The 13,127-nt window shown below is 44.1% G+C and overlaps 1 pseudogene; it reads left to right on the top strand.

Moving 5' to 3' along the window:
* The first annotated feature begins 776 nt into the window (after positions 1-776).
* LOC109865138 (uncharacterized) lies at positions 777-6,408 on the top strand (annotated as a pseudogene).
* Positions 6,409-13,127: the final 6,719 nt, after the last annotated feature.

Genomic DNA, 13,127 nt, shown 5'->3' with positions numbered 1-13,127 from the left:
TGATGAGGTGAAGACTGAACTCTTTGACCTGAATGCCAAGAATCATGTCTGGAGGAAACCTGGCATAATCCCTACGGTGAAGCATGGTGGTGGCAGCATCATGCTGTGGGGATGTTTTTCAGTGGCAGGGACTGAGAGACTAGTCAGGATCGAGGGAAAGATGAACGGAGCAAAGTACAGAGAGATCCTTGATCAAAACCTGCTCCAGAGCACTCAGGACCTCAGACTGGCGCGAAGATTCACCTTCCAACATGACAACAACCCTAAACACACTGCCAAGACAATGCAGGAGCGTCTTTAGGGACCCGTCTCTGAATGTCCTTGAGTGGCCCAGCCAGAGCCCGGACTTGAACCCTATTGAAAATCTCTGGAGAGACCTGAAAATAGCTGTGCAGCAACGCTCCCCATCCAACCTGACAGAGCCTGAGAGGATCTGCAGGGAAGGATGGGAGATACTAGCCAAATACAGCTGTGCCAAGCTTGTAGCGTCATACACCAACAGACTCAATACTGTAATGCTGCCAAAGGTGCTTCAACAAAGTACTGAGTAAAGGGTCTGAATACTTATGTAAATGTCATATTTAAATGTAAAAGAAAATTGGCAAAAAATGTATAAAAACTGTTTTTTTGCTTTGTCATTTTGGGGTATTGTGCGTAGATTGAGGGGGGGGGAATGATTTAATCCATTTTAGAACAAAGCTGTAAACGTAATAAAATGTGGAAAAAGTCAAAGTGTCTGAATGCTTTCCGAATGGACTGTAATATTTAGAAAATTCATGGCTCTGGCCGATGTCATAGGTTCACCTGTGTTTGGTGGCCACATGAGGCTGCTGACGGGAGGACAGCTAATAGTAATGGCTGTAATGGAGTTAATTGAATGGAAACCATGTGTTTGGTGTATTCAATACCATTCCATGTATTCCTTTCCAGCCATTACTATGAGCCCGTCCTCCCCAATTAAGGTGCCACTGGCCGCCTGTGGTTTGGCTCCATCTATCATTGTTCTGATTTAATGTGAAGTTGCATCAATGAGGGGGAAATAGTTTCAAATACAGACACAGCTCTGCTAGAATTTGAGTCGCTGACATCAAACCAACCACTTTGATATAGTAACACCAGCACTAAAAGGAATTTAGAAAAAAAAATCTGCTGTTTTTGTTGGTAAGAATGTAATGGCAATATGAAGCATAGATAATCTCTGTAATGTTACCAAGAATGGAAAAATAAGCACTGATTTAATTTCCTGTGTCTTTCTCCCTCAATGCTAATTTATCTGAGAAAAAAACAAGTGTTTTGTTTTTAAAAGTATATCATGATTTGGTAAGAGACAGCACTTGAAAAATGGTAAATTCTTGCTAATATTATGAATGAATGTTATTTCAGTAAGCCTACCAATCATTAGTATTTCGTTTTTTCCCACAGAAAGGTTCTGCTCTTTCTATTTTCCAACTCATCATACAGCATACAGATTGACAGCATTGATATCCTTAGTAGTTTTCTGATTTAGCTCCAATGAGGTAAATTATTCTAACTCACTCCTCCAACCTTGACATACTGCCCTATTAGCACTAAACATACCAGCAGCTGTCCTATAGCTGGCAACCCACCATAATTCACAACATCCATACATTGCTCCTGAAGAAATGCACAACATATGGATGTTGAAATGTCTTGATTGGCATCTTTTATCTCCAACTGTACATTGGGAATGCAGTCGGACCATATTTCCTGGTTTCCCCCGGAGGAGTATTGTATCTCCCTGCATTTTAAACCTCTGGGTTCATTCCTGGCTAATCAAGAGTAATTGATACCATGTTTGGCTCAAAGACGGCCCATCCTGTTACACTTGACCTTTGTATGTTGAATCTAACACTCGTGAGACAGCTCGGATAATACATATGTATGGGTTCCGTATACATCTTTTCCCTATGGGAATGCTTGAAAACATCAATGTGAGCATTATGTATTAACCATACATTTCCAATGGTTAGAAGGAAAGACTGGTGAGATTGGTGAGAGGGAGCCAACTAGATTTGATTTGATTAAAGCTATTTATGTGTGGAACAGCAAAGAAATAGGAACCATTGTAGGAATTCACAAATGTCCAACAGCCAGTCAGTAACAGACGATGCAAAACATGTCTTACTGTGTTCCCTATTCTCACTGGCAAACAGTACTTGTTTCTATACAGACATTCAATCAAGATCAGACACCCTTATTGAAAGCTACGCCTGACTGTTAGACAGTCGTAATAGGTTTCTAGCACCACCTCAGGCAATTCTATGTTTGCTTCCCCATCTCAATTTATAGTTTGGAAAGGGGATCAATTCTTACAAGAGCAGCAAGTATATTTTTTGAATCAATAAGTAGCTGTTGGTATTGTCTTGCTAGGGAAATTTAATTTAAGTGCTGTCTTTTACCTAGTAGCCTATTTAATCATTGCTGTTCGAACTGTCTGATTGCTCAGTCCTTGTGATTGGCGTTGTGGATTTAGATTAGTTTCAAGCCTATATGTGTTACAGTCCTGCTAATTTGTGGGCGTGTTGTATTGTAGGGAGATGTTTTCTTATCCTCTGCCAGGAAATCTTGAATCAGTACTGACAGGTGTGTCTTTCAACTCTGCTGGGCATTTAGTGCTACAGTAGTACCCTGTTTTTTCAGCGGCAGCTGTAAGTGGTGGTATTCTCAAGCGGAGGTATTGTCACTGTCACACCCTGATCTGTTTCACCTGTCTTTGTGCTTGTCTCCACCCCCCTCGAGATGTCACCCATCTTGAGTTTGAGTTTATTTTTATTTTTACAGGGACAGTGCACATTAATCAACATTTCAGTAAAAGTGCCGGTTTTAGCCAACCGGCTAATTTTCAACCGCAGTCCCTGGGCAGGTTATTAAGAACAATTACAATATAGACAATAGCAACATAGAACAAGCAAGACATAGCAACATAGGACAAGCAAGACATAGCATACAGACAGAGCAACATAGGACAAGCAAGACGTAGCATACAGACAGAGCAGCATAAAACAAAAAGCAGCAAGACAAAATTCATAAAAGCAACAAAGTGTTTCCACACCTCACAAGCTACAGACAACAGACAACATGGAGTGGCAACACACAGCTAGGGACCATGTTCACAAATCTGATTGACCTTTAGCCATGTCTTCAAGCATTTTGTGAAAGTGTGATATGTGGTGCAGTTATGTGTGTCTGATGGCAGTGTATTCCAGACATGGGAAGCTCTCACAGAGAATGCAGATTTACTAAAGGTGCTTTTCCTTAGGGGAACTATACAGTCACCTCTCATGGCAGACCTTGTGGATCTGTGCCAGATGTCTGGGTTTTCTGTTTAACAAAAATATTGAGTGGAGGGGGAGCCAGGCCATTGAGGATCTTGAATACAAGACATGCGTCGGTGTATTGCACAAGATTTTCCCAACTCAAGAGCTCATGCTTTCTAAGGATGTGACAATGATGATGGCTATTGGGCTTCCTATCAAGCACTTTGAGAGCCTGTTTGTAGACAGACTGAATAGGTTTTAATGTTGTACAGCAAGCTTGGGCCCAACTAGTCAAGCAGTATGTTAAGTGGGGGAGTATCATAGATTTGAAGTACAGTTTTGCTACCTCTGTAGTCAAACAATTTCGTATAAATCGGAAATTAGCTAGGTTGAATTTGGTTATTTGAATTACCTTTTTCACATGCTTTTTAAAAGAGAGGTTGGAATCAAGTATGATGCCAAGGTACTTAAAATCGGATACCACCTGGAGCTTCTCCCCTGAGAGAAGTGTACCTTATTGACTGCCTTTGACCTGCATTTGACCTGTCTTTTGCCTGCCCCCTGTTTGGGTCACTAAACATCTGTAACTCTAGTTGTCTGCATCTGGGTCTTACACTGAGTTCTGATAGTCAGCCAAACAAAGACGTTCTGCCGAGTTGTTCGAGGAAGGAACGAGGGTAAGGCTCCACGCCACTTTAGTATCTTACCTAGCTCTTTTGTAGCTTTGGCATGTGTGTGTTTTCCATCCCAGTTTGCTCCTCTCCCTGTAGGCTTTACAGACACGCACCACTCCGTGGCTGCAACCCTTCTAATTTGGTGAACCCTGTGCGCATTTTGATCTGCCGATCTGCGCTCAATAAGGCTGGGTTCATGTCAGCCTATGTTGCCCTTCAGTCCCTACAGTTTTTCGGAGACATAGATTTCCCCAGAGAACACTGCTACTCCATCTGTTCTCTCATAGTCCGAGAGCATCTGCGTGTCACGGTGGTGGCACAGGGCTAGTCATTTCTCCTAAGTGGAGATTTTCTGTTTTCCCCCTCTCTCACCTGTCTAGCTCCTCATTTGAATTCCATGCTGTCACTGTCACTTGTCTACTCAAGCTTAACACGGTCTCAGTCTCTGCACACTCCTGGATTGTATCCTTCCTGGCAGGTCGTTCCTACCAAGTGGTGTGGAGAGGCTCTGTGTCTGCACCACTTGCTCTCACTACTGGTGTCCCCCAGGGCTCGATTCTACACCAAGCTTAACACTGTTTTCATCTATCGCCCACCAGGTACCCTGGGAGAGTTCCTCAATTTGCATGACCCTTTTATAAGCTAATTTCCCGACGATGGCTCACCTCTAATCATACTGGGTGACTTTAACATCCCGACGCCTGACTTCAATTTCGTTCTTTCTACCTTTTTTCTTTCCATTCCTTTCCTCTTTTGCCCTCTCCCTTTCCCAGTCACCTCCCACTCACAAGGCAGGCAAAACGCTTGACCACATCTTCACTAGAGCCGATTCACCTACTAATCTCACTGTAACCCTCTATGTCTCTGATCCCTTCTTTGTTTCCTTCTCTCTCCATCTCTACTCCAACCCTTCCCACTCAGCCCCGACCCAGATGATCATGTGCTGCCGCAATCTTAGCTCTCTCCTGCTACGCTCATCTATTCTAACCTATTCTCTTTTCCTCTTCCTCTGTATCTGCTGCAAAAGCCACTTTATATCACTCTAAATGTCAAGCATCTGTCTCCAACCCTGGGAAACGGTTCTCAACTTTATCCTCCCTCCTTAATCTTCCTCCTGCTCCATCCCCTTCGCCAGACCATCTCTGGAGAGCTTCTCCCATTCCGCACTTCACTCGTCAACTCATCCCTGACCACTGGCTGCACCCCCTCGGACTTCAAGAAGGCCAAAGTGGCTCCCCTCCTCAAGAAACCAACGCTCGACCCTTCTGACATCAGAAACTACAGAACGCTATCTCTTCTTTCTTAAAAAAAAAACACTTGAGTGTGCTGTCTCTAACCAACTCTCTCGTTATCTCTCAGAACAATATTTTTGACCCTAACGAGTCAGGCTTCAAGGTGGCTCACTTAACTGAGAACGCTCTCCTCTGTCAGAGGCTCTCTGCTCTGCTAAAGCTGACTCTCTCCTTTCTTCTCGTCCTCCTAGACCTATCCCCTACCTTTGATACCGTGAACCATCAGATCTTCCTCTCCACCCTCTCTGCGTTGAGCCTCTCAGGCTCTGCACACTCTTGGCTTGCATCCTATCTAACAGGTCTCTCCTAACAAGTGGCGTGGAGAGGATCTGTGTCTGTACCACTTGCTCTCACTACTGGTGTCCCCCAGGGCTCGATTATACACCAAGTCATTCGGCTCTCTCATATCCTCTCACCTATCATTGCTATGCGGATGACACTCAACTACTCTTCTCCTTCCCCCCTGCTGACACCCAGGTGGCGACATGCATCTGCATGTCTGGTCGACATCTCAGCTTCGATGTCGTCCCACCTCCCTCAAGTTCACCTCAAAGCTCAACCTCGACAAAAGGGAGCTGTTCTTCTTCCCTGGAAAGGCCTGCCCACTCCAAGACCTCTCCATAACAGTTGATGACTCCACAGAGTCCCCCTCCCAGAGTGCAAAGAACCTTGGCATGACCCTGGATAATACCTTGTCGTTCTCTGCAAACATTAAAGCAGTGACTCGCTCATGCTCTAAAACATCCGTAGAGTATGACCTTTCCTCACACAGGAGATTGCATAGGTCTTAATCCAGGCACTTGTCATCTTACGTCTATACTACTGCAACTCTCTGTTGGCTGGGCTCCCCTTCCTAAGTCCTCCCATGTCACCCCGCTCCTCCACACACTCCACTGGCTTCCAGTCGAAGCTCGCATCACCTTCAAGGCCCTGGTGCTTGCCTACGGAGCAGCAAGACGAACTGCACCTCCTTACCTTCAGGCTATGCTCAAATCCTACGTCCCAACCTAAGCACTCCGTTCCGCCACCTCTAGTCTCTTGGCCCTCCCACCAGTACGGGAAGGCAGCTCCCACTCAGCCCAGTCCAGGCTCTTCTTTGTCCTGGCACCCAAATGGTGGAACAAGCTTTCCCCTAAAGTCAAGACAGTGGAGTCCCTGTCTTGAAACCTTACCTCTTAAATAACTCTCGCAAAAATGTGCATGATACGATTGTGATGTGTTGTCCCACCTAGCTATCTTAAGACGAATGCACTAATTGTAGATCGCTCTGGATAAGAGCAACTGCTAAATGACTAAAACGTCATAGATGGGTTGTCACGGTGCATGAAGACTTGACAATTTGATAAATGAAGCTAGAGTAGCTATGCAATCTGTTTCTATGCCTGTATCTCTCCTTTTGGTCCCCTGTCTATAATAAAGTGGATGAATATTTAATGTATTAATGTATAAAGACCATGAAGGGTAATGTTGCACTGCCCCCCTCCCCCCTCCTTGCCCTGCCCTTCTCCTTCTTGTCACATTCCCTTATTCAGGCTTGTGCTGAGTTGGCAAGTCTTCAGCCATTTAGCCAGTCGATTACTGCTGCCAACTCAGAATGAGCTATCCACTCTTTTCGTCCCATAAAACACTTTAACAGACATGTGCGCATGCATGTACCACACATGTGCGCACACACCAGGTTGCGCACATGAGCACGTGCACGCACACACACACACGCATGCACACACGCTTACTGAGTTGCACTGCACATGCAAACATACACACTCGCATTTGCACACAAACACTGACACCAGTGGATGCTGCTGAGGGGAGGACGGCTCATAACAATGGCTGGAGTAGAGCGAATGGAATGGCATCACACCATGTGTTTAAGTATTTGATACCATTCAACTCATTCTGCTCCAGCTATTACCAGGAGCCCATCCTCCCCAATTAAGGTGCCACTAACCTCCTGTGACTGACCCCCATATACTGACCCCCATATTCAGTTTCTAATACTTGGCAATAAAATCTGGGGGTTTACGTGGGAGCTGGGATCATATGAGCTTTGATTTGTCTTTCTGGCTACCTCAATATATAGTGTGCACTCCCCTACACAATAACGCCCCCATAAATGATGGTGGAAAATACCAGAGGGATTTACTCTGAAATACAAAACCAATATTAGAGAATTAAAAACCATGGAGCAGAAAAAGTTGCATTTAATGAATTGTCAGATTCCTCCTTGAGGGTGGACCAGAGTGGTTTGGACGTGATATGTCATTTGGGTGTGGGTTTGGGTTGGCATTTCCCACAATCCTGCATCACTCATTACTCCTCCTTTATGATTGTATGTCCTCTCCGCGATGCGCTCGGCGCAATGTGTGAAGCTGTCAGTTACTGATATTATGGTACATTCACACCCCTCCCCCCACACACAGTCCTCTCACACACACAGACAGGAAACCATAGCACTGCCCAGTACACCCAGATCTCTCTCTCTCTATCTCTCCCTCCATATCTCTCTCTCTCTCTATCTCTCTCTGATTAACACTCTGACATTAGCCAGGCGCAGGAATGCGCTGAGTGCTCTAATCACTAACTGGACATGCTCTAGGACCAGGGCCCTGGAAGAGAAAGGCTAAAACCCCTGCAATGCAAAAGAGAGGGAGAGGAGAGAGAGAGATGGGGCGGTGAGAGAGAGAGGTTGTGTGAGAGAGGGAGGTAGAAGAGAGACAGAGAGAGAGAAAGAAATAGGGAGAGAGACATTCATAGGTGTATTCCTATACTGGGTGAGATTGCATTTGGAGTTCGAGAGTGCAATACAGGGATGTCAGGCTTGGGTCAGGGAACATGCCAAGCATCGGGAGAGTTTGCAATGTGGGGAGTTCAGCCGTGCCAAGAGTCCTGCGTCAATGTCGATGAAGACACAACACAGCACCGCATATCACAGTATATATTGCGCTGTCCTGGCAACAAAGATGAAGGGACAGAGTGAGGCAGAGGGATAGAGAGAGGCAGAGGGATAGAGAGAGGCAGAGGGATAGAGAGAGGCAGAGGGATAGAGAGAGGCAGAGGGATAGAGAGGCAGAGGGATAGAGAGAGGCAGAGGGATAGAGAGAGGCAGAGGGATAGAGAGAGGCAGAGGGATAGAGAGAGGCAGAGGGATAGAGAGAGGCAGAGGGATAGAGAGAGGCAGAGGGATAGAGAGAGGCAGAGGGATAGAGAGAGGCAGAGGGATAGAGAGAGGCAGAGGGATAGAGAGAGGCAGAGGGATAGAGAGAGGCAGAGGGATAGAGAGAGCGCGGGACCAATATAAAGAGATTAATAGGTAAAGACAGTGAATGGATGAGTGAAAAAACTTGGCCAGGTGGACGAGAGAAAAGGCAAGAGAGATTTAGAGAAAAGGAGTATGAGAGAGAGAGCGAGAGAAAGAGAGAGCGAGAGAAAGAGAGAGCGAGAGAAAGAGAGAGTGAGAGATCATGTAAGGTAGCATGGTTCAAAGGCGAACACTCTGGGTTTGCAATGTGACCTGAATCTCAGGTGCTCCCCTCAGATGCTCCATCGCTAGAATAGAAGCAGGGAAAAGGATCATGGAAAGGATTCAATATCAGCTTGCGCTGTATCCTCATCACTAGCAACATAGTACAAGTATTATCAATAGCAATGCTACAGTTAATACCTACAAAAACCCTATCCACACAGTGAATTGCATTAACTTTTACATTTAGTCAATCACTGCAGCAATGAGCCGTTGACTACTAATTAACCAGCTAATTACTAACCACTAATTAGAACAGAAAGTAGCACCGTGTCACTGTTGTTTGATCGGTAGAATCAGAAAGAGTTGAACACATTCATTAGAAACTATCCTGACCCTCTTTGACCCATTATTTGACTTTGTTTGGCTCATACCATGATTATGTAGGCAGGCATGGGAATAAATCCTCAATCCATGCATAACCAATATAATGTTAACTTGGATGGCTGTTGGAAAAAGAATGAGTAGAAGAGTTTGATTAGCAGTAAACAAACATGACATGACGACAGCGCTGCTATGTTGACCCGCTTTGACCCGCTTTGACCCGCTTTGACCCGCTTTGACCCCCCGTATGATTGCTTTTGTATTTCTTATACGTGTAGTCAGGCATTGCAGTGAATATACAATCTATTTGATAACAAGTATTTCACATCATCAAATAATGGTTATGCTGTAATTACATTTCCGGAAACATACTACAATCTAGTGTTTGTTTCTGCTCAATATGATTGATATCTTGACAATACAATGGGCCCGCCGCTAACAAGTGAGCCCAGTTTAAACGAGTGAAGACAAAAGCTTTAGACAAAGACAAAGACATTTGGTTTGGCACAATACATGAGAAATAAGCGCGACTCACATCTCCCTCGCATAACTCTGATAGCGCTGTGCTTTCCTCCTTGGCCCTTCAAGCTCTGTTTTCTCAGGCCTGCGTAGAATAATACACGTCCCAAATTATGACATATTCCCTTAGTGCACTACACTATGGGTCCTGTTTAAAAGTAGTGCACTACATAAGGAATTGGGTGTTGTTTGGGACGCAGGCATTAGGAGCCCTGTTAAATAACCCACAGTACAGTGAGGAGTCTGAGTTCGTTTTGACTTGTACATCACAAAAAATTTTTAGGTCATAACAAGTGACAATAAATCAACAACAAATCAATAATAAATCCTACTGATATACACTGAGTGTACAAAATATTATGACATAGACTGACCAGGTGAATCCAGGTGAAAGCTATGATCCCTTACTGATGTCACTTGATGTTAAATCCACTTCAAATCAGTGTAGATGAAGGGGGGGAGACAGGTTGAAGAAGGCTTGACACCCATGTTTTTGAACCAGAAAACTAGAGACATAGAGTGAGAGAAAACACACTGAATTCCCCAAAAACAAATATTCCTCTGAGACTCTACATAGTAAGATGCAGCACTTTTGATAAAGCGTTCTTTGCTGCGTTCAAATATGATGAAACATCACCTGGCGCTCACCCTCTCTCTAACTCTAACCAAGATTGATGGAAGTACCCCTGAAGACTTGTCATGCAGTGTCAACTGTCAACAGATAGGTACATCATGTTCCCTACGACTAAACATCATGGAGATTGAAAGATGAAGAGGAGGCTATTGCTCACAGGCACTATATTGAGTTCAACACCAATTGGGTTGCATCATTGCCACATGGAATAAATGAAAACCTATAGATAGAGAATTAGTCAAAAACAAAAGTGTTACCCAAAAGGAGTGAAGGCCATTATTGTATTGCTATGGGCCACATGCTGTCAGTTCTGTTTGAATTATTGTGAATTATTGTGTCAAGTGCTTAATCTCCCATTGAGAAATTATTGGGGGATTACGTCGAGGCTAATCTCACAAGCTAACCTCACGAGAGGGGGGTGTAGAGTTTGGGACCGTAGGCAAGTACCATGGTCTTGTAATGGATGTGAGCTTCAACTGGAAGCCAGTGGCGTGTGCAGTGCAGCAAAGTGGGGGAACTTGGGAAGGTTGAACACCAGGCGGACTGCAGCGTTCTGGATAAGTTGCAGGGGCTTGATGCCAAAAAGGGGAGCCCAGGCAACAGCGAGTTGCAGATGACAATGTCTGGATTAGGACCTGCGCCGCTTCCTGTCTGAGGTAGAGTCCTACTCTATGGATGTTGTAGAGAACGAACCTGCAGGATGTACACTGTCACTGCTTTGATTGCAGAGAACAACAGGGTGTTGTCCAGGGTACCGCCAAGGTTCTTTGCGCTCTAGGAGGTGGACACCGTGGTGTTGTCAACCCTGATGGAGAGGTCTTGGAGCGGGCAGGCCTTCCCCAGGAGGAAGAGCAGCTCTGTCATCTTGAGGTTGAGCTTGAGGTGGTGGGCCGACATCCAAGCATGCCAGGCATGCAGAGATATATGTTGCCACCTGGGTGTCCGAAGGTGGGAAAGAGAAAAGTAGTTGTGTTATCTGCAGAGCAATGATAGGAGAGAGCATGTGAGGATATGACGGAACCGAGTGAATTGGTGAGAGAGTATCGGATTGGCCGATTAATTAGGGCCGATTTCAAGTTTTCATAACAATCGGATATCGGTATTTTTGGAGGACGATTTTTGTTTTCGAGGTGGTAGTTTCCCGATTTGACCTAAGGTTCGTATTCTGTGTGTTTATTATAGTTAAAGTCTATGATTTCATATTTGATAGAGCAGTCTGACTGAGGGGTGGTAGACAGCAGCAGGCTCGTAATAGTCAAAGGTATATGGTTTAGAGAGAAATAGTCGACGCGTTATAATTCCTGTAATAACTTGCGGCTGAACTTGAAAGGGGTTCCTTTGTTATTTTACCGTTCATGTCTTCCATAGAGAAGGTCTTGATCTACTTCCAATAAGGTCTGTGTTTTGTTCAGGCTTAAACCGCCTCAGCGTTTTGATACCCATGTAAATCTCACTAGGATAAGGTAAATCCACTCTACAAAAAAAATGATCTTCGCTTATATTTAGCCAATATTGATCAGAGTTACCTTGTCCTATGGATATCTACACCGTTATAAAATTGTCAAGGTGGTGTAAGCCTACATGAAACACAAACCTTATTTTAAGTTAATCTAAAAATATCCTATGGAATAAATGAATGAAGGAACCGCTTTTCAGATTTTGCTTGAAGGTGTCATGGGAATTATGACTCGTACTTTGGTAGTCAATTCTTACCATGTCCATTATTAAAATAGGATTTCCTGCATGTAGAAATGACAGTTTTTGTTTTCAACATTCATCACAGGTAACTTAAACTCTATTTTTATTCAAACAGTTGAGAGTATTTGTCTCCTAAGCAGACTCTTCAGTATCATTGTCACTTCAGAGCTGTGTGTGTTTTACAGATGGCAGAGAAAAGCAGAGCACCAGTGTGAGACTATTACATGGAATTGGCACCAGGGAAAGCAAGGTGTCTTATTTGTGATAAAGATGTAAGCATGGGGTCAGCAACGGCTAAATCAAAAAGTACCACCAACCTGTGGAATCACCTTAAGAACACCCATCCAAAAGCCCATAATATGTATTATATTAAGTTAAAATAAAAGTGTTCATTGTTCATTCAGTATTGTTGCAATTGTCATTATTACAAAAATGTGTAAGTACATATATATATATATATATATATATATATATACTTTATTTTTTTTTTATCGACCGATTAATCGGTATCGGCTTTTTTGCCCTCCAATAATCGGTATCGGTATCGCCGTTGAAAAATCATAATCGGTCGACCTCTAATAGAGAGAAGAGGAGAGCCCTGAGGGATACCAGTAGTGATAGTATGTGGCGCAGACACAGATCCTCTCCACGTCACCTGGTAGGAGCGGCCTGCCAGGTAGGATGCAAGCCAAGAGTGTGCAGAGCCTGAGACAACCAGCCATGAGAGGGTGGAGAGGAGGATGTGATGGTTCACGGTGTCGAAGGCAGCAGATAGATCTAGGAGGATGAGAACAGAGGAGAGAGAGTCAGCTTTGGCAGTGTGGAGAGCCTTCATGACACAGAGGAGAACAGTCTCGGTTCAGTGACCTGTCTTGAAGGTTAGGGTCAAGAAGATCGCTCTGAGAGAGATAGCGAGTGAGTTGGTCTGCACAGGTGCTTTAAGTAGTATAGAAGTAGTCAAAGTCATCAAATCTAAGAAACCTCGAAAGAAGACTAATAAAACCTTCTCCTTATCTTCCCATTATACTTGTTTTTTTAAATTAGGAGAAGAGCACATGAAGACGATCATTGCTAAATGGATTATGGGTGGTACTTTATAGTAACTCTATGACATGAAGCATTTATAAAGGATTAGTAAATAGTTTATTCATTGTGTATTAATCATTATTCCATTCATAAAATGTTTAA

Source organism: Oncorhynchus kisutch, linkage group LG20 (genome assembly GCF_002021735.2).
Source record: "Oncorhynchus kisutch isolate 150728-3 linkage group LG20, Okis_V2, whole genome shotgun sequence".
NCBI classification, from domain to species: domain Eukaryota; kingdom Metazoa; phylum Chordata; class Actinopteri; order Salmoniformes; family Salmonidae; genus Oncorhynchus; species Oncorhynchus kisutch.
This window is presented reverse-complemented; position numbering and strand designations above follow the sequence as displayed.